The 23,200-nt window shown below is 44.5% G+C and overlaps 1 protein-coding gene across 3 annotated transcripts in view; it reads right to left on the reverse strand.

Annotated features, from left to right (window-relative positions):
• Positions 1–23,200, reverse strand: part of tnpo1 (transportin 1) — a 192,949-nt gene that overhangs the window by 143,840 nt on the left and 25,909 nt on the right. Inside the window, exon 1 of one of the 3 annotated variants that reach the window (XM_078564123.1) lies at positions 676–767. The exons of the other annotated variants lie outside the window; for them this stretch is intronic. The gene's annotated coding sequence lies outside the window, so the exon portion shown is untranslated. Of the gene's footprint in view, positions 1–675; positions 768–23,200 lie in introns of those variants that run through there. 3 annotated transcript variants of the gene reach the window in all.

The following is a 23,200-nucleotide window of genomic DNA, read 5'->3' on the forward strand; positions in this document are numbered from 1 at the left end:
GCTTGATTGGCACCCCACCCACCACCTAAAACATTCATTACCTCCACTAGCATGGCACCGTAACTACAGTGTGTACCAGCTACAAAACTCACTGCAGCAATTCACCAAGGCTTCTTCAACAGCACTTCCCAAATCTGTGACCTCTACTACCTAAAGGAACAAGGGTAGCAAGCACATGTGAATACCATCACTTGCCAGTTCTCCTCCAAGTCATACGCCCTCCTAACTTGGAGCTATATCATTGTTTCTTCACTCGTGGATCAAAATCCTGGAACCCCCCCCACCACCATGCCACATTTATACGTTACATCGCACTTTCCGCAGAATTGTAGTCTTTACAGGAACCATTCCAAAGTTAACCCCAGTTTCCAACAGGCACGCTTCTCCCTATTTCCGGAGTCATAATGTCCAGTGTCTGTCAAAAATAGTTTCCCTTAGTCTTCTGACAATCCCTGCACCGACTTCCAGCATCAAGGCCCAATCCGGCAACAACACCTCCCAACCATGTTAAGGACAATTTTCCAGTGTCCTTAAACTCCCAAAGGTCCTGTCTCTTCAATCAGAGAAGGTGCTTCTCTGTTAGCCATCCTGCCTGATGGCTAACAGAGAAGGACCTTTTCCCTCTGCTGTTCACAGTTGCTCCTGTTTCCCTGTCTCTCTTTCTGGGGTACTTACTCTTTGCCCGGGGTTTCTGAATCAGACTGTCTGAGAGTTTGTCAGGCTGCACACAGCAATGCCAGCTGTAGCTTTCATTGTGTCCAGGTGTGAAAGCTGACACTTTTCCTGGGCCCCCTATCCCCAACCAGAATCAGCTGGTGTGGTGTAATGTATAAATGCGGCTTGGAGGGTTTTCAGTCGTGTTCGGAAGTATTTGTGTATTAGTTGCCTGCCAAATAATGTTTAGGCAATAAAAACAGAAAAAGCTGGAAAAACTCAGCAGGTCTGACAGCATCTGTGGAGAGAGAAACAGAATTAACAAAGAACAAAGAAAAGTACAGCACAGGAACAGGCCCTTCGGCCCTCCAAGCCTGCGCCGATCATATTGCCTGTCAAACTAAAGCATTTTGCACTTCCCGGGTCCGTATCCCTCTATTCCCATCCTATTCATGTATTTGTCAAGCTGCCTCTTAAGCACCACTATTGTACCTGCTTCCACCACCTCCTCTGGCAGCGAATTCCAGACACTCACTACCCTCTGCGTAAAAAACTTGCCCTGCACATCTCCTCTATAGTTTTCTCCTCTCACCTTAAATCTATGTCCCCTAGTAATTGACTCTTCCACCCTGGGAAAAAGCTTCTATCTACTCTGTCCATGCCACTCATAATTTTGTCAACTTCTATCAAGTCACCCCTCAATCTCTGTCACTCTAGTGAGAACAATCCGCGTTTCTCCAACCTCTCCTCATAGCTAATAACCTTCAGACCAGGCAGCATCCTGGTAAACCTCCTCTGCACCCTCTCCAACGCCTCCATATCCATCTGCTAATGTGGCGACCAGAATTGCACACAATATTCCAAGTGTGGCCTAACCAAGGTTCTATACAGCTGCAGCATGACTTCCCAGCTTTTGTACTCAATGCCCCTGCCAATGAAGGCAAGTATGCCATATGCCTTCCTGACTACCTTATCCACCTGCGTTGCCACTTTCAGTGACCTGTGGACCTGTACACCCAGATCCCCCTGCCCGTCGATGCACTTAAGGGTTCTGCCATTTACTGTATAATTCCTACCTGTATTAGACCTCGTATTTGTGCAGATTAAACTCCATCTGCCATTTCTCCGCCCAAGTCTCCAACCGATCTATATCCCGTTGTATCCTTTGACAATCCTCTTCATTATCTGCAACTCCTCCAACCTTAGTGTCGTCTGCAAACTTACTAATTAGCCCAGTTACATTTTCCTCCAAATCATTTACGTATACTACAAACAGCAAAGGTCCCAGCACTGATCCCTGCAGAACATCACTAGTCACAGCTCTCCATTCAGAAAAGCACCCTTCCACTGCTACCCTCTGTCTTCTATGACCAAGCCAATTCCGTATCCATCTTGTCAGCTCACCTCTGATCCCGTACGACTTTACCTTCTGTACCAGTCTGCCATGAGGGACCTTGTCAAAGGCCTTACTGAAATCCATGTAGATAACATCCACTGCCCTTCCATCGTCGATCATCTTTGTCACTTCCTCGAAAAACTCGATCAAGTTAGTGAGACACGACCTCCCCTTCACAAAACCATGCTGCCTCTCACTAATACGCCCATTTGCTTCCAAATGGTAGTAAATCCTGTCACGAAGAATCTTCTCCAATAATTTCCCTACCACTGACGTAAGGCTCACCAGCCTGTAATTTCCTGGATTATCCCTGCTACCCTTCTTAAACAATGGAACAACATTGTCCATTCTCTAGTCCTCTGTGACCTCACCCGTGGACACTGAGGATACAAAGATTTCTGTCAAGGCCCCAGCAATCTCCTCACGTGCCTCCCTCAGTACTCAGGGGTAGATCCCATCTGGCCCTGGGGACTTATCTACCTTAATATTCTTCTTCAAGATGCCTAACACCTCCTCTTTTTTGATCTCAACATGATCCAGGCTATCTACACACTCTTCCCTAGACAAATCGACCGCTAAGTCCTTCTCTTTGGTGAATACTGATGAGAAGTACTCATTTAGTATCTCTCCCATTTCTTCTGGCTCCACACACAGATTCCCACTTCTGTCCCTGAGTGGGCCTACCCTTTCCCTGGCTACCCTCTTGCATTTTACATATGTATAAAAGGCCTTGGGATTTTCCTTAATCCTGGTTGCCAATGACTTTTCATGACCCCTTTTAGTCCTCCTGACTCCTTGCTTAAGTTTCTTCCTACTTTCTTTATATTCTCCACAGGCTTCATCTGTTCCCAGCCTTCTAGCCCTTACGAATGCTTCCCTTTTCTTTTTGAATCTACATGACCCTTCTTCAGGGCTTTTATTTAATGTTTAGGCGAAGTTGCTTACAGTTTATTTGTCACAGACAAAGTCTTAAAATATGAAACCTTTTGTGATCCTTTGATTAAGTCACTGCAATTCAAATCTACAGGGATAATGACAGTGTACCTACACTACATAACTGCAACAGTTCAAGGACGCTGCTTACCAAAACTTTCTCAAGGGCAAGTAGGGACAAGTAATAAATGCTGGCCTTGCCAGTGACATTCATCCAGTGAACGAATAATAAAAATACTGCAGCTTCTAGAGTTCCAAAGTAAAAACAGAAAATGCTGGAAACATGGAGGAGGTCAAGCAGAGAAGGTGGTGAGGTCAACATTTCAGCTTTCTGGCCTGATAAAAAGTCATGGACCTGAAATGTTAATGTTACCTCCCCTTTTCTAGAGACTGTCTGACCTGCTGAGTGTTTGCAGCATTTTCTGTTTTTATCATAATGAAGCCTCTGTTCAGCAGATGCTCAGTTAAGTGGTGGTGAATTAACAGGATTGTAAAACTCCTAGAATACAAACAGTATTCACTACAGATTTAAATAACTTATTTCACAAGGATTGTGCATGTAATAAAATAGTATCAAAAGGAAGTACTTGCAAAAAGCAGCTCCCACTCATTAACAGTAGAGCTGACATTTTTCACATATGTACTTAATAATAAAAATTTTAACTTCTGCAGGAATATAACAATGGCTCAGAACACAGTCCTGTGTGTATGGATTCTAACCAGCCAGCCTGAAGGATGAAACAAAACCCCCCTCTTTGATGACTGCAAAGATTCTAAGTGGCATGAACTTTGGGCAGTCTAACTCGATTTAGTCATCATACCTAGCACAAAGGAAGATGGTTGTGGTTGTTGGAGGTCAATCATCTCAGTTCCAGGACATCAGTGCAGCAGTTCCTCAGGGTAGTGGTCCTAGGCCCAACCATCTTCAGCTGCTTCATCAATGACCTTCCTTCCATCATAAGGGCAGAAGTGGGGATGGTCGCTGAATGATTGCACAATGTTCAGCACCATTTTCCACTCCTCAGATACTGATCCAAATGCAGCAAGACCTAGACAATATCTAGGCTTGGGCTGACAAGTGGCAAGTAACATTCGTGCCACACAAGTGCCAGGCAATGACCATCTCCAACAAGAGAGAATCTAACCATCGTCCCTTGACATTCAATGGCATTACCATCGCTGAATCCCCCACTACCAACATCCTGGGGGTAGCACTGAGCAGAAACTGAACTGGACAAGCCATATAAATACTGTGGCTATAAGAGCAGGTTAGAGGCTGGGAATCCTGTGGCAAGTAACACCTCCCGACTCTCCAAAGTCCGTCAGGAGCGTGATGGAAAACTGCCCACTTGCCTGGGTGAGTGCAGCTCCAACAACACTCAAAGAAGCTCAACACCATCCAGGACGAAGCAGCCTGCTTGATTGGCACTACATCCACAAACATTCACTCCCTCCACCACCGACACACATTGGCAGCAGTGTGTACAATCTACAAGATGCACTGCAGGAACTCACCAAGGTTCCTTAGACAGTACCTTCCAAACCCATGACCACTACCATCTAGAAGAACAAGGGTAGCAGACACATGGGAACACCATGACCTGGAAGTTCCTCTCCAAGCCACTCTCCATCCTGGCTTGGAAATATATCACCATTCCTTCACTGTCGCTGGGTCAAAATCCTGGAACTCCCTCCCTAACAGCACAGCACTGAGGGTGCACCTACACCACATTGACTGCAGTTCAAGGAGGTAGCTCAACACAACCTTCAAGGGCAATTAGGGATGGGTAATAAATGATGGCTTAGCCATCAATGTCCACATCCCATGAATGACTAAAAAAATGTAAAAAGCCTGACTCCATTGCTTATAATTCAGTAGTAAACTGAAATGAGTACTCAAGGCTGGATAGCATGTGCAATAGAAGAACTATAGTGTAGCAGAACTTTATGGTGCTTAGACCATAAGACCATAAGACATATGAGCAGAAATTAGGCCATTCGGCCCATCGAGTCTGCTCCGCCATTCAATTATGGCTGATAAGTTTCTCAACCCCATTCTCCCGCCTTCTCCCTGTAACCTTTGATCCCCATACCAATCAAGAACCTATCTATCTCCGTCTTAAATACACTCAATGACCTGGCCTCCACAACCTTCTATGGCAATGAATTCCACAGATTCACCACTCTCTGGCTAAAGGAGTTTCTCCTCATCTCTGTTCTAAAAGGTCTTCCCTTTACTCTGAGGCTGTGCCCTCGGGTCCTAGTCTCTCCTGCTAATGGAAACATCTTCCCCACGTCCACTCTATCCAGGCCTTTCAGTATTCTTTAAGTTTCAATCAGATCCCCCCTCATCCTTCTAAACTCCATCAAGTATAGACCCAGAGTCCTCAAACGTTCCTATGTTAAACCTTTCATTCCTGGGATCATTCTCGTGAACCTCCTCTGGACCCTCTCCAGGGCCAGAACATCCTTCCTGAGATACTGGGCCCAAAATTGCTCACAATATTCTAAATGTGGTCTGACCAGAGCCTTATAAAGCCTCAGCAGCACATCCCTGCTTTTATATTCTAGTCCTCTCGAAATAAATGTCAACATTGCATTTGCCTTGCTAACTACTGACTCAACCTGCAAGTTAACCTTAAGAGAATCCTGGACTAGGACTCCCAAGTCCCATTGCACTCCAGATTTCTGAATTCTCTCCCCATTTAGAAAATAGTCTATGCCTCTAATCTTCCTACCAAAGTTCATGACCTCACACTTCCCCACGTTGTATTCCATCTGCCACTTCTTTGCCCATTCTCCTAACCTGTCCAAATCCTTCTGCAGCCTCCCCACCTCCTCAATACTACCTGTCCCTCCACCTATCTTTGTATCATCTGCAAACTTAGCCAGGATGCCCTCAGTTCCTTCATCTAGATCATTAATGTATAAAGTGAAAAGTTGTGGTCCCAACACTGACCCCTGCGGAACTCCACTAGTCACTGGCCGCCATCCTGAGAAGGACCCCCTTATCCCCACTCCCTGCCTCCTGCCAGACAGCCAATCTTCTATCCATGCTAATACCTTGCCTCTAACACCATGGGCTCTTATCTTGCTGAGCAGCCTCCTGTGCGCCACCTTGTCAAAGGCCTTCTGGAAGTCCAAGCAGATAACATCCATTGGCTCTCCTTTGTCTAACCTACTCATTACCTCTTCAAAGAATTCTAACAGATTTGTCAGGCATGACCTCCCCTTGATGAAACCATGCTGACTTTGCCCGATTTTACCATGCACTTCCAAGTATTCTGAAACCTCATCCTTAATAATGGACTCTAAAATCTTACCAATGACTGAGGTCAGGCTAATCGGCGTGTAATTTCCCGTCTTTTGCCTCACTCCCTTCTTAAACAGGGGGGTTACATTAGCGATTTTCCAGTCCTCTGGGACCCTCCCTGACTCCAGTGATTCCTGAAAGATCACCACTAACGCCTCCACTATCTCTTCAGCTATCTCCTTCTGAACTCTGGGGTGTAATCCATCTGGTCCAGGTGATTTATCCACCTTCAGACCTTTCAGTTTTCCTAGCACCTTCTCCTTGGTAATGGCCACCATACTCACCTCTGCCTCCTAACTCGCTTGAACTTTGGGGATGTCACTCGTGTCTTCCACTGTGAAAACTGACGCAAAGTACCTATTCAGTTCCTCCGCCATTTCTTTGTTCCCGACTACTACTTCTCCAGCGTCATTTTCCAGTGGCCCAATGTCCACTTTTGCCTCTCTCTTACCCTTTATATACTAAACATAACTCTTGCAATCTTCTTTTATATTACTGGCTAGTTTACCCTCATATTTAATCTTCTCCCTCCTTATTTCTTTTTTAGTTGTCCTCTGTTGGTCTTTGTAGGCTTCCCAATCCCCTGGTTTCTCACTGCTCTTCGCCGCATTGTATGCTTTCTCTTTAGCTTTTATGCTGCCCCTGACTTCCCTTGTCAGCCATGGTTGCCTCGTCGTCCCTTTAGTATGCTTCTTCTTCCTAGGGATGAATTTTTGCTGTGTCTCCCAAATTACTCTCAGAAACTCCTGAGAATTATTTAATTTACATGTGCTGTCATACTTCATCTTAATCAAATTCAACCTCCCAATCCTTCAATAAAAGTCTGTAATCTTTCTATGGCATATCTATTTCTCAGTGCAGGGTGAAATTTGCTCCCTTAGTGAAGTTACTGGCCTTGTTGGTCATAATCATTACCAGAAAGATTCTACCAATAGAATTATGGATGGCTGAAAGCAAATAATTTAACACACTTTTTATACACATTGTCTTATGACAAGTAAAACTCAAGTGATTTATGGATTTGGGCTGGTGTCCATCTGGGCATGGACTACATCATCATTTTATACATTGCTTCCATCTCCAACATCTTGAAAACAACATTAATGACCACTGTTCGAGTCTTTGGAGTGTTGTGAGGTAGGTTTTAACATCAACTTCATTCAAAATATAATGAAGAATAACTAGATCTAGAATGAGACTTCACCCTGGCTGCGAGGCTGCCAGAGAAAAACCCGATCGTTAGTCATGTTTTATTCTTTCACATGCTGTGGGCATTGCTGGCTGGTCAGCATTTATTGCCCATCCCTAATTGCCCTCCAGGTGGTGGTGAATCGCCACAATCCATGTCGTATCGATGCGCCCACAGTGCTCTTAGGAAGGGAGATCCAGGATTATGACCCAGCAACAGTGAAGGAACAGTGATTATAGTTCCAAGGTAGGATGATGTGTGGCTGAAGTGGAACTTGCAGCAGGTGGTGTTCCCATGCATCTGCTGCCCTTGTCCTTCTAGGTCGTAGAGGTTGCAAGCTTGAAAGGTGCTCTTGATGAAACCTTGGTGGGTTGTTGCAATAGATAATATATAATGCTGCCACTGTCAGTGGTGGAGGGACTGAATGTTTAAGGTGGTGGATGGGGTGCCATGGGCTGCAGCAGTTAAGGCAGCAGCTCACCACCACCTTCTCAAGGGTAATTAGGGATGGGCAATAAATGCTGGCCTAGCCAATGACGCCTACAGCTCATGAATGATTTTTTTTTTAAATCAAGCAGACTGCTTTGTCCTAGATGGTATTGAGCTTCTTGGGTGTTGCTCGATGTGATCTGACATCATTCTTCCAAGATGATGTAAACTGGCTTGTTTACATATTCACATTAACCCTTTACACTACATCGCACGCACCGCACCCCGCCCCCCGCTCCCCCTCCACCGCTCCCCAAAGTCTTCATCTCAAATTCAGAGACAACCGCTGTGGCAGTTTCACCAGTGTATCCGACCTCGTTCTCAGCTCTTTCGGAGATTAAGAATTCAAGCTCTCCACGCATTCTCTCGAACTCTGTTGGGCAGAATTGTCAGAGGATACCATTTCACCATTCAAGCCATCTTCCACATCTCCTGAAGAACTGTGTAGAAGATCACCTCCTTATAGGAATTCGTGCACTCCTGCTCCCTCACACTATAAAAAGGTTTTTTTCTCCAGGAGGTAGGTTCACAGACGGGGTTTTTTCTCAGGAACTTGGCCTTGACAAGCTTGATCACAAATCCACACCGTCTCTCCAGGCTGGAGATCTGATAGTTTGTGTACTCTGTGGCGATTATTGTAGTTCTGCCTTTGACTGGAACAATACTCCTCCTCCTTCTCCAAATCCGCTGCTGTCAAACCCAGCATGAGCATCCGGAAAAGTAGAAGTCCTCAGCCTCCTTCCCATTAAAAGCTCATAGGGATCAACCATTCTGTAGTGGGCTAGAACAATAACTTAGCAGTGCCAAGTTAATGTCATCGTTTTTGTTTAATAAATCCTTTACCACCACCCTTTCAGCCTCACCATTTGCTTGTGGGTATCCCAGTGAGCTAGTTGTGTGGACAAACCTGTTCAGTGAACTCCCTTAAGTATTTGTTAGGAAAACCATGGGCTGTTGTCTGAAATGACTAGGTCTGGAAGCCCACACGTAGTGAAGATTTCTTTCAACAATGCAATGACAGCCCCAGGATTTTGACCCAATGCCCATGTTTGAACCAAGGCTGTATTGAGGTCAGAAACCAAGTGGCCCTGGCAGAACCCAAACTGAGCAGCAGTGAGCAGGTTATTGCTGTGTAAGTGCTGCTTGATAGCACTGTCAAAAACACCTTCTACCACTTTCCTGATGACCAGAAGTAGACTAATGGGGTGGTAATTGGCCAGTTGGATTTGTCGTGCTTGTTGTGGCCAGATTTTACAATTTTCTAGGATTTCCTGGAGTACAAGCACAACCCATTGCATACTCTGTTTATGACAAGCTTTGTTCTCAAACTCCTCTCTCTCTCACCTTTATCTTCAACACCAAATGCAAAGAGCTCAAGAATTTCTTCTTCTCTGTCACAGAAACTATCGGCACAATTGTGATGCCACCTTTCCTGACTATCAGGTCCTGACCCACCATATTGCAATTCCACTCCCACCTCTCCTGTTCTTTCTAACCTCTTGCATGGCATCCACCTTCTGCTCACTTGATCCTCCATGCACTTATGTACTGACCAGACTGAATGTCATGAAAAGTCTGTTCAACATTGAACTGAGCTTCAAACCTCATATTCCAAATCTATCTCCAATGCCTAACTCACCCCAATAAAACCCCTCTTATTCATGCTTTTTCTATCCTTAGACTTGATGTTTCTAATATTCCCCTTGGCTACCTCCTATCCTCTATAAATTCTAAAGTCCTAAGTTAGGCGTTTCTCCTGCAGTAAAACCCACATCCATCATCTTCACTGACCCATATTGTCTCTCCAAAATACAGAATTAAAATCCTGACCTTGCTCTGTAATTTCACCTAGTTACAGAATAAAGCAATTTAAAATTCAAATTCAAAACAAGCCTCACCTCAGTATGGGACACCTATGATATATATTGATAAAGAGCAGCATTAAGCAATATCCACAAAAAAGGTAAAACTCAATCAGCAAAGATAGCTATGGCCTGAATTTGTACAGGGATTAAATTAAATAATTTGTGCTTGGAAACGCCACCACCTCAAAGCTGCCCTCCAAACTGGAGTCGTACCGAGTACAAAGGAAGTTGGCTGTGGTTGTTGGAGCAGTTCCAGGACCTCACTGCAGGAGTTCCTCAGGGTAGTGTCCTAGGTCCAACCTTCTTTTGCTGCTTCATCAATGGCCTTCCTTCCATCAGGTCAGGAGAGGGGGTGGTCGCTGATGACTGTGCAATGTTCAGCACCATTCGCGACTCCTCAGATACTGAAGCAGTCCATGTCCAAATGCAGCAAGAGCTGGACAATATTCAGGCTTGGTATGGCAAGTGGCAAGTAACATTCGCGCCACACAAGTGCCAGGCAATGACCATCTCCGCCAAGAGAGAATCTAACCATTGTCCCTTGACATTCAATGGCATTGCCATTGCTGAATTCCCCACTAACATCATCCTGCAGGTTACCATTGACGAGAAACTGAACGAGATTAGTCATATAAATACTATGGCTACAAGAACAGGTCAGTGGTTAGGAATCCTGCGGCAAGTAATTCACCTCCTGACTCCCTAAGGCCTGTACACCATCAACAAGGCACAGGTCAGGAGTGCCATGGAATACTCCCTACTTGCCAACAACACTCAAGAAGCTGACACCATCCAGGACAAAGCAGCACATTTGATTTGCACCCCTTCCACAAACATTCACTCCCTCCACCACCGACACACAGCAGCAGCGTGGACCATCTACAAGATGCACTACAGGAATTCACCCAGGCTCCTTCAGCAGCACCTTCCAAACCCACGACCACTACCATCTAGAAGGTCAAGGGCAGCAGACACATGGGAACACCACCACCTGCAAGTTCCCATCCAAGTCTCTCACCATCCTGACTTGAACTTTATCGCTGTTCCTTCAGTTGCTGGGTCAAAATCCTGGAACTCCTTCCCTAACAGCACTGTAGGTGTACCTACATGACATGGTTTGCGGCAGTTCAAGGTGACGATTCACCACCACCTCCTCAAATCCAATTAGGGATGCACAATAAATGCATTACCAGCACGCCCACGCCCCATGAACGATTATAATCAAAATTAGGGATGGGCAATAAAGTGACGTCCACATCCCGTAAATGAATGACATAAATTAACAGGACCATTTCAGCCCCAACTAAAAATGATCATGGACATAGAAAGTTTATTTTTAAACAGTATGACTAACTAGTTAAAAAAAAATCAAGATACATGATTGAATTAACTTTCATCAATATATAAATAAAACTTTAACATGTTAACACTTCCAACTGAAACTAGCTGCTTGCACAGAAAACACCCTTCCATAGTTTGTTAATTCCGTGAAGCCACCACGGAAGTATGAATGGCATGTACTGTTTACATGGCAGCTCAACATAGCAGTCAAAGCTGTGGTTAAGGAGATTACTAAATGAATGCTATAAACAATGTGAAAGTTCAACTTCCAAATCATACATTGATGCTACTTTTTCTACTGTACTTTAAGAGTCAGTGTGCATTAGGGCTAAACATGAAAGGCTATAAATAGGATTAGAAGTTGCTGTTGAGGTTCTCCATTAGTTCAGTGCATTTATTTTACGAGTAGCTGATCCATACAAACCAGCAATGCCCCTGGTCCAATGTCAAGTTCAATGAAATCAATAGCACGAATGCTACATGGCCATCAGCAATATTGGGTTAAGGTGAAGAACTTGGTCAGTATTCCCACTCTTGGGGCAGAAAACTTTCCTTCCAGAAGCGTGAAATGGATGGTGGGACCGTCTCTGGGTCCCATTCCCGTCCAAAGGGAAAGAATTCACATCCCCTGATTTTCTTGGGGGAGAGCTGCTAATTGGCTGCAGGGCAGCCAATTAGTGGCTGCAGAGGAGGGAACGGGGGGTGAGACTGAAAGACCAAATTTAAAATGTGGAACAGGAAGGGCGAAGGACTGGAACCCAGGGTAGGGTTGGCCCTCATTTTACAGATGTCAACTTGGGAGGTCTTCCTCAGGGCAGAGAGAGAGAGGAGCGAAGTCTTCTTTTGAGTGGGTGACAGGAGAAGGCCACCCTCCCAGACCAAGCAGGTTTGGATCCAGGTTGCAGAGGCGATAGCAGGGACAGTAAGCAAATGGAGTGTGGTCTGGAGGAATTGGGCCCAGTGGAGGAAGAGGTTCAATGGCCTTATTTGCTCTGGCAAGGAAAGTGCAATGCCAGACACTCAGGACAGGTCTTTGGAGATTCCAACTCCAGCAGGAACACCAATTACGAAGGCCGAGAGGTGCATGCTGCTCCTGAACACGGGGAGCAATGAGCACCCAGGGCATTTACTGAACCTTCTGCAAAGCTCAAGAGCCATACAGCTGTTGAGGGCCTGCCAGCATTAAAACATGCAGCTAATGAAAATGGGCTGCTACCATTGGCCAGAGAGATCAGCAGTGCCTTTTCTCACTCATCCTTACAGGAGTGTGATGAAACTCAAATACTTACCTTCTTTAGTTTGCAGGTGGGGAACTCTGGTTCTGGATAAGCCTCAGGCCTCTTGCGCATGTGCAGCGGGAAATTGCGCAGTTCAGTTATTTTGCATTCTTTAGGTTGGGGCCAGCCCTGCGCATCTGTGCAGAAGAAAAGAAACAGAACAGCATGAAAATGCAGGTCAGATGACCTGGAACGGAGCACCATTACCTTGTAGGTGTCCCAGGGAGGACGACACAGGAGGGGGACTGGGAGAAAGTTCCAAATCAGGGAGGAGGATAGGGAGGGGTCCCAAAAGGTCTTCCCAGGTAAGGGATAAATATAGGGGACAGGAATACGTTCCCTTAAGTGAAGTTAAAGAAAGGAACAGGGTAATCAGCTCCAAATTCAAGATGGGCTACAGGAGCATGCTTTCAGCAGTGGTGCTCTGCTTGGCACAGCTGAAGATCCGAGAATGTGCATGAAAAGCGAAGTTCGAGCGTACTCAGAGATCCAGGGGAAAAGAATCTCAGAAGGCGAGATTGAAATGCGAGGTGGGCCATTGTTGACGATGTCCAGATGGGAGTGAATTTTGAAGAGAATTCCAAGGCGAGATCTTCAGATGTGAAGGTTGGAAACCTTCGTGAGAAAGATGAAGTTCAGTGAGATTGGCTGGCTGAATGTGATAAATGCCTGGGTGGGTTGTTGGGAAATCCATGGAATCAATTTTGGTTGCATCTGTCAGCTATTGTGTAGTGTGGTGTGTCTGTCCACAGTTTGCCTGTTAATTCACATGTACCTCATTTACCCTGAATATTAGAGTATAAGATAGATATTGCAAATTGTTTTATCTTGGGAACTTGTATAGTAAAGTTTATTTTTGTTTGTTCAAAACCATGGAATCTTGTGATTTTATTCACTTAATAAGCATCTTGAATCTTAAACTTTATCTACCTTAAACAAACATTGTTTGTCCCAAACTGGATCTGCCCCCACATCCCAGGGTCTGGCCAAGGATTATAACAGGAGAAACAGACTCATAAATGGCCTGGACAGGGCCTAGACAGGACACCGTTGCCAGCATGGAAGAGGGAGGTGATCACTCGTGGTCGCTGTTCATGAGCAAGTCTAAGAAGGCGAGATAGGCATCCCTCGTGGAGAGGGTGAATATAAACTGGAATGTGCAGATTAAGGGGGCGCTTTGCACACTGACGAAGGTTCAGCCGCATTGGGGAGCCTCAGCACTGCAGAGGCTTCTGCTCTCAAAAACTAGTTCTCATTATCTCTTCCAACATCTCTCAGATTCTGACATCAAGGCGCAAAGACCGATTCCCATACCATCACCAGGCCAAATGCTGCCAGAGCAGACATCAGAACAACCAATGTTACACCTCACAAGCGCAGTCTTCACCAGTGGAGATTCGGTCACATCCCAATAGATTATGTGGCACTGGGTGATGTGCATGAGGGGTAACAGATGCAGAGGCAGCTGTGGGCAGTCTTCCTCAGAGCATGGATGACAGTCATAGCCCTGCTCAGCTGGGCATAGATACAGGGCCTCAGGAGTCACAGGAAAGGACACTCTACCTTGACCAGCCACAACACGTGCTCACACATGTCACAGTCCCTTGAAGCAGGGCAGGATCATGGCAAGTGGACGGAGAAGCCCATTCAGCTCGTGAGTGCCACCATGGCTCAGGGCTTTGAATGCTTGAGCTCCTCCATTGAGAGAGTGGCCAACTTCATGGGGAGCCACATGTGGCAGCAGAGTGCATACATGAACTGTGCAATGACATTCACAGAATTCATGCCATACTATGTAGCCTGGATCAGTGATGATGACAGAGAGATGTCCAGAGGGCATGCCAATTGTGCCCAACTGCTAACCCCTCCAGCCATCTGGAACACTAGCCAAGGGCTGAAGTAGTCAGAGGACGATGAGGGTGCTACTCCTCATAAGCACCATCATCATCAGGCTGTCTAAGGGGCCATCTGCACAGTAGGACCCAGCAACAGGCTGCCCCTGTAATGAGCCAGAGCGCAGCAACTTCTGGAAGTGCCCTCATGGACACCTCCACAATGAGGACGACCGCCAGGTGCATCTCAGCCTCAGACAGAGAAGTGAGCAGGTAGCCACTACTTCATCTGAGGCCACAAGGGAAGCACCACATAGGAGTTGCCAAAAGCCGAGACCACCATGTCAGGCAGAGCACAGTGTATCACTGGGATTTCTTTCACCTGCAACTGTGTCTTTTTGTCTGAGCACCATGTAAACATTGACACACAAAGCCAGATGCGTGAGCAAACTTTTATTAATGGTGGAAAAAGAAAAAGATGGAGGAAGTGAAGGGGAGCAAGGGTTTGTGAACAGTGACAGTGAAACCGCCTGACAAATGTGCTTCCTTCTTTGGTGGTAAGAATTGGTCTGCTCCAGCCTGAGACTTCAGTGCAGCTGTTTTCACAGGCAGCTTAAATTGACCATGTCATTCCTCCTGGGCTAGAGATGAACAGAAGAGAGCCTGAATCAGATAATCCCTGACGTTAATGGGATCCTGACTAGACCCTTGAGCGCTGCACCAGGCCTGACTCTGTGCCCTGCATCTTCCTCCTGCCAAGACGTGTGTCTACCCATTGCTTCACACTGGAAGGACCATGTTATGGCGAATGCAATCAGAGCACCACAATGACCGAGACCCTTGCAGAAGGGTATTGCAGGGCACTACCCAATCGGTCTAGCTGCCAGAACCTCATCTTCAGAAGCCCGATGGTCTGCTCAATGGTTGTCCTAGTGGGCATGCTGCTTCGATTGTATTGCCTCTGCCGTTTTCTCAGGTTCTCGTGGGAGAGGGTAGCTGTGTCTTCAAGGGATATCCCTTGTTCCCAAGAAGTCATTCATGGGCTTGCTGGGGGGGGTAGATGAAGAGCTGCCGCAGCCTGGTCTGACAGAGGATGGGGGGGTCATGGGAACTACCAAGAAAGCAAGGGTACACACAAAGGAAACTCTTGTTGTAGTCACATATGTTGAAGGAGTGAAAGGCTTTCCTGTTGATGAATCACTCTGGGCACTCAGCCTTGGTGGCCACATGGTTGCAATTAATGAGACCCTGCACCTGGGGAATCCAAGGGAGGTGAAACCCACTGTCTTCCGTACCTGCGAGGCACCATCTGGATGGAATTAAATGTATTGTCCAGCTCTCGAAAATAGGACATCAATGACACATGATGTGCAGCGGTGTGCAGCCATTTGCGTGACGTCACCAAAGTACACTGCTAAACCTCGTAAGGAGCCAGAGGCAAATAAGTTCAAGGCTAGTGACTTAACAGCTACTGGCAGGGCAGGGCAAGCAAGCTGCAAAGTCTTTGATGATGAGGACACAGATCTATGACCAGCTGTCTGGCGTCAGTTTCCTGCGGCACTGGTAGTTCTGTCTTTGGCGGTAGATCCTATGCTAAGGGTAGGACCTCCATTCCCTCCTGCTCCTTGTCCTCCTTCTCCACCGTCCTCTTGCCCAGGGCTCTGTCCTTCCTGCAGAGGATGCTGCACCTCATCGCCACTGGTCCCAAAATCTGAGAGTTGAGCTCTCATTATCTGCTGCTGCCTTCCTTGTGCTCAGGTGCCCTTCCAAATATGTTTGGAAGCCTTGCCCCCTCATCTTATGGTCCCGCAATGCTAGCAGGGTGGAGACCCCTGCACTGCCCAACCACTTACTGACCACTCTCCCCACAACTTGGCGACCCAATGACACCTTTGTGCCAATGGCCTAGGTGCCCTCTGAGCCCTTTTTTTTGTGCGCTCGCTTGATTCTCTCAGCAGCCACGACTGGCTCTCCGCTGTGTACCTGCTTCCAAGCACCTGGACTTCCCCTGACCTAGCATGCAGCCCATGTGCCCCTACCAAAATCTCAACTTGGCTTTCAGCGAGTCCTTTAACAAACATAATTACACCTATTAACAGAGTGGGCAGGTTCTCGGAGCCTTTCACTAGTGTTATCCCTCCATCAATATTTAAGAAAAAAGTATTCTTAAAGCTCAAGGAGCTAGGGTATAGTTTAAAGCCATAATTCTTCAAAACATTTTGGTGATAGACATGGAATAGATAGCAGGTATCATAACACCCTCAGTCTGTCAATCATTTATCCTACGAGCTTGTTACATAGCACCAATCTGGCTACATAGCACCAATCTGGCCAATCATTTAACTAGGACTGTGGATAGAGCTTTAAGCTAAAAGGAGGAAGGGTTCAGGTGAAGGGAGATTTAGAAATCCAAAGGGAAATCTCGAGGCATCAGAACAGTATAGTGCAGAAAGATAAGCAGAGTGCGACAGGAAAAGGAGAAAGTTTAACAAAAATTATACTTCAGCAAATAAGGTCATTATAGGGAAGAGGCATTAAGAAAATGAAATTGAAGGTTCTTTATCTGAATGAATAAAGCACCTGCAATAATATAGATTGACTAATGGCACAAATAAAAGATAAATGATTCAGCTCTAATCGCCATTACAGAGACATGGTTATAAAGTGATCAAGGTTAGGAAATAAATATTTCAGGGTACGTAATATTTCTGAAAAACAAACAGAATGGCAAAAGAGGAGCGGTAGCCCTGACAGTAAAGGATGACATAAGGACATTAGCGAGAATCAGTATGGGTAGAAATTAGGAATAGCAAGAGTCAGAAAACAGTAATGGGAGTAGTTAGGAAATCTATAAACGGTTGTACAATTGGACACAGCATCAAAAGGAGAAATTATTGGAGCTTGTAACGAAGGAAATGTAATAATAATTGTGGGCATTTTAATCTTCATATGGAACAATCAAATTGGCAAGAGTGGTCTAGAAGATGAGTTTGCAGAATGTTTTCGTGACCGTAAGACGTGGAAGTAGGCCATTCGGCCCATCGAGTCTGCTCTGCCATTCAATGAGATCATGCCTGATCTGAATCCTCAACTCCACTTTCCTGCCTTTTCCCCACAGCCCTTGATTCCCTTACTGATTAAAAATCTGTCTATCTCAGCCTTGAATATACTTAACAACCCAGCCTCTACGGTAAAGAATTCCACAGATTCACTATCCTCAGAAGAAATTCCTCCTCATCTCGGTTTTAAATGGGCGACCCCTTACTCTGAGATTATGCCCTCTGGTCCTAGACTCTCTCACAAGGGGAAACAACCTCTCAGACTCTACCCTGTCAAGCTCCCTAAGAATCTTACATGTTTCAATAAGGTCGCCTCTCATTCTTCTAAACTCCAATGAGTACAGGCCCAACCTACTCAACCTCTCCTCATAAAAAAATCCCTCCATACCCAGGATCAACCTAATGAACCTTCTCTGGACTGCTGCCAATGCCAGTATATCTTTCCTACGATTAGGGGACCAAAACTGTTCACAGTATCCTGGTGTGGTCTAACTAGTGCCTTGTATAGTTTCAGCAAGACTTCCCTATTTTCATACTCCATTCCCTTTGAAATAAAGGTCAACATTCCATTTGCCTCCATATTACCCGTTGAACTTGTATGTTAGCTTATTGGGATTCATGCACAAGGACTCCCAAATCCCTCTGTGCTACAGCCTTCTGCAGTCTTTCCCCATTTAAATAACATTCAGCTCCTCTATTCTTCATGCCAAAATGCATAGCCTCACATTTTCCCACATTATATATTCCATTTGCCACTTTTTGCCCACTCACTTAACCTGTCTATATTCCTCTGCAGACTCGTGTCATCCTCACCACTTGCCTTCCCACCTGTTTTTGTGTCATCCACAAATTTGATGATAGTACATTCACTTCCCTCATTTAAGTCACTAAAATATATGGTAAATAATTGAGGCCGCAGCACTAATCCCTGTGGCACTCCCTAGTTACAGGTTGCCATCCCGAAAATACCCCCCTTATCCCAACTCTGTCTTCTATTAGTTAGCCAATCCTCTATCCATGCTAATATACTGCCCCCAGCACCATGGGCTCTTATCTTATTAAGTAGCCTTACGTGTGGTACCTTATCGAATGCCTTTTGGAAATGCAACTATATTACATCATCTGGTTCCCCTTTATCTATCCTGCTTGTTACCTCCTCAAAAAATTCTAATAAATTTGTCAGGCATGATTTCCCCTTCATGAAGCCATGCTGACTCCGCTTGATTATATTATGTAATTCTAAATGCTCTGCTATTATATCCTTTATAATAGACTAACATTTTCCCAATGACAGATGTTAAGCTAACTGGCCTATAGTTACCTGTTTTTTTGTCTCCCTCCCTTTTTAAATAAGGGCGTTGCATTGGCAGTTTTCCAATCTTCTGGGACGTTTCCAAAATCTAAGGATTCTTGGAAGATTACTACCAGTGCATCCACTATCTGTGTAGCTACTTCCTTTAATATCCTAGGATGCAACCCATCAGGTCCAGGGGGCTTATCATCTTTTAGCCCCATTAGTTTTCCTAGTATTTTTTCTCTAGTGATAGTTATTGTATTTATTTCCTCCCTCCTTTTTGCCCCATGATTATTTAGTATTTTTGGAATGCTATTAGTGTCTTCTACCATGAAGGCTGGTGCAAAGTATTTATTTAACTCCTCTGCCATTTCCTGGTTCCCTTTTATTATTTCCTCAGCTTCATTCTGTAGAACCGATTAGGGATAAAGCTATCTTAGATCGAGTATTGTGTAATGAAGCAGGGTTAATTAGTAATGTCGTTATAACAGAGCCACTGGGAAATAGTGATCATAATACCATTGAATTCCATGCTAAGTTTGAAAGGGGCATACTCCAATCGCAAAGAACCTTAAACTTTAATAAAGCCAATTACATAGGTATGAGGGGAGAACTGACCTACAGTTAATTGGGTAAATAGACTGAAAGGTATGGAGGTAAATGAACAGTGAGAAACATTTAATGAAACAATTCAAAAAGTTTAAAAAAAATACATTCCATTGAAAATCAAAAACTCAGCAAGCAAGGCTCACACAGGAAGTTAAGGATAGCATTAGTTTAAAAGAGGCGGCTTACAATGCTGCAAAAAAACAGTAGCAAGTCTGAGGATTGGGAGTGCTTTAGAAACCAGCAGAGAGCCAGCAAAAAGTTGATAAAAAATGGAAATAAATAAAATATGAGAATAATCTAGCCAGAAATAAATAAATTGATTGTAAGAGCTTCTATAAGTGCATAAAAAGGAAAAGAGTAGCTAAAGTAAACATTGGTCTTTTAGAAGCAGAAGCAGGAGAAATTATCATGGGGAATGAGGAAATGGCAGAGGCATTAAATAAATATTGTGCCTGTCTTCACAGTAGAAGACACAAATTTCATACCAGAAATAGATGGTAATCTAAGGGCTAAAAAGAGTGAGGAAATTAACATCAGCACAAAAAAGGATTGGAGAAACTTAAGGGACTAAAATCTGACAAATCTCTGGAGACTCATGGCCTACACCCTAGGATTCGAAAAGAGATAGCTGCAGAGATAATGGATGTGCTGATTATGATTTTCCAAAATTCCTTAGTTTCGGGAATGGTCCCATTAGATTGTAACATTTGCAAACTTCCATCGCTTTTCAAGGAAGGAGGGAGAGAGAAAACAGTGAACTACAGGCCAGTTAGCCTAACATCAGTAGTTGGGAGAATGCTGGAATCCATTATTAAAGTCTTAACAATGCATTAGAAAAGCATAGTATGATTAGAACAAGTCAACATGATTTTACCAAAGGGAAATCCTGTTTGATAAATATATTAGTTTTTTGAGGATTTAACCAGTAGGGTAGGTAAAGGGGAACCAAGAGATGAGGTATACCTGGATTTCGAAAAGGCATGCTTTAAGGTGCCGCATAAAAGGTTAATGGGCAAGATAAGGGCTCATGGAGTTGGGGGTAATATTTTAGCACGGATAGAGGATAGGTTAGCAGATAGAAAGCAGAGTGGGCATAAGCGGGGCTTTTTCCAATTGGCAGAAAGTGAATAGTTGAGTGCCACAAGGATCAGTGCTGGGGCCTCAGCTATTTACAATCTATATTAATGACTTAGATGAAGAGATAGAGAGTAATGTATCAAAGTTTGCTGATGATATCAAGCTAGGTGGGGGGGTAAAATGTGAGGACACAGAGGCTACAAAGAGATATAGACAGGTTAAGTGAATGGGCAACAGGATGGCAGATGGAGTATAATGTAGGGAAATGTGAGTTATTCACTTTGGTCTAAAGAATAGAACAGCAGAATATTTTTAAAAAGGTGTGCAACTTGTAAGGGTTGATGTTCAAAGAGATTTGGGTGTGCTCATTCATACAAGCAATGAAGTTAGCATGCAGGTACAGCAAACAATTAGGAAGGCAAATGGCATGTTGGCCTTTATTGTAAGGAAATTGGAGTGCAACAACAAATAAGTCTTGTTACAATTGTACAGGGTTTTGGTGAGAACACAGGTGGAATACTGTGTTAAATGTGGAGCCCAGAACTACACAAAGGATATGCTCACATTGGAGGCGGTACAGCGAAGATTCACTAGATTGGTCACTGGGGTGAGGAGATTGCCCTATGATGAGAGGCTAAGAAAATTGGGTTTATATTCTCTGGAGTTTAGAATAATGAGGGGCAATCTCATTGGACGCCGAGAGATTGTTTCCACTGATCAGGAAGTCTAAATCATCGGGGCACAGTCTCAGGATAAGGGACCAATCATTTAGGACAGATATGAGGAGAAATTACTTCAAAGGGTTGTGAATCTTTGGAATTTTCTACCTCAGAAGGTTTTAGATGCTCCATCGTTGAATACGTTTAAGGCTGGGGTATACGGAATTAAGGGATATGAGGAGGGGGCAGGGAAATGGAGTTGAAACCCTAGATCAGCCATGATCATATTGAATGGCAGAGCAGGCTTGATTGGCCGTATGGTCTACTCCTACTCAAATCTTGTGTTGTGTTCTTAATTTCAAAGGGGTCTAGAGGCAGATAGTCCATCAACAAAAGGGAAAAATAAATAAAATTGGTGTCCCAACTCCCCTTCAAGTTATCATAGTAACATTCAATAAAATTAATAACGTGCACATGCATTAACTAAAGAAACCAAATTGCCCCTCACAGAAAGGCCTAAAAAAATCCAACAGTAGTCATGCAACATGTAGCAGATAAACCAGGATTTGAGCTTCATTGCAACAAAATCTTCCTTAAGGCCACTGAAAATAATATAAACCTGAAAAATCTAGCAGTGTGTCAGGACTACTCTTTACACAAAAAGGAGCATACAGTCTATTCAATTCAGGGCATGGTCAGTTGGTCCTGGTCTTGCCAGAACCCAAAGTGGTTAAATATTAATATTTAAAAATCTCCTTTGGGGTTTGCAATCCTAAGAATACATATTTGTTGCAAATTGTGAATTAATTCTTCAAATGTTCACCATTGTTCGGCTACAGTCTGATCTTTTAATATAGTTTCCCAATCTATCATACCCAGCTTTCCCTTCATACCTTTGTAGTTTCCTTTGTTCATATTTCAGACCCCAATGTCATAGTTAACCAAATCACCCTCAAATTCAAGTAAACTTAATTATATTGCAATCACCTTTCCCGAGAAGCTCTTAGTGGGTCTTAGTGAGAGTTCAGGCACAAGCAGCGTTTTGGGTGACCCCAAGTTTACGGAGGGTGGAAGATGAAGTACTCCAGGTCGGGTTCGATCAGTTTTGAACAGCTCAGAAAAGATATATTGAGCTACTGTCAACTATAATAAAAACCAGGTCTGAAGAAGTTGACCTAATGATTGCTGGAATAAGGTTTAAGAAGATTGAAATGGGAAAGTCTGAGATTTTCCACAACGCATGTTATATCTACCAAACCTTGTAGTTATAATTTAACTTGTAGTTATAAATTTAGACTTTTGTGAGCAAGAGATGGAGTTTTTCCACAAATATATTATATGCAGGGTCCAATCAGCAGGACAGCAGAGGTAATGGCTCTGAGATTTGATGGGTGTGATAAAATCCATTTTTTCTGTGTCCCTGTGTACTACTAGCAGCAGTCTGTGGAAATTGTAACATTTAAATTACAGGATATTCCATTGCTTGTTACATTTGTTCCTGCCTAACAACAGGACCCTCTTGGGATGTTATGATAGGTCACCAGATCAGTTTAAGAGTCAGTGAACAGCAATTCTAAGGCAGTCAGTTTTAATCAGAAGACAAGTGTCCCAAGCAGGGGACAGGGAGAGATCGCAGTTAAGAAAAAAAGAACAGAGAAACAGGCTCCAAACAGGAAGAGGGCTGCAGGTAGCAGATTTTAAGTGAAGGGGGCTCAGGAGAAGGCCTGAAGTTCAAAGAAGGCAGAAGGTTGGTGACTCCATGCTGTGGGCAGTTGGAGTGAAGGTACCCCTTTGGAGCAGCAATGTTCCGCTCAGCATGACAGAAGCGCTGAAGTTGTGCTCGTGAGTTGGTGCGTGAATGCAAACTTGGGAATGCAGGGGAACGGAATCTTAGGAGGAGAGACTGAAACCCTGCAAAGTGGGCCATTGCTGACGTTGTCAGGGTTGGAGCAACTTTTAGAGAGAATTCCAAGGTGAGATCTTCGTAGGTGAATAAGGACACCTAGAAGGACAAGGGCAGCAGATAGATGGGAACACCACCACCTGGAAGTTCCCCTCCAAGTAACTAACCCATCCTGACTTGGAAATATATCACTGTTCTTTCACTGTCGCTGGGTCAAAATCCTGGAACTCCTTTCCTAACAGCATTGTGGGTGTACCTACACCATGGACTGCAGCAGCTCAAGAAGGCAGCTCATTACTACCTTCTCAAG

The sequence above is a fragment of the Cetorhinus maximus genome, chromosome 2 (genome assembly GCF_964194155.1).
Source record: "Cetorhinus maximus chromosome 2, sCetMax3.hap1.1, whole genome shotgun sequence".
Taxonomy (NCBI): Eukaryota; Metazoa; Chordata; class Chondrichthyes; order Lamniformes; family Cetorhinidae; genus Cetorhinus; species Cetorhinus maximus.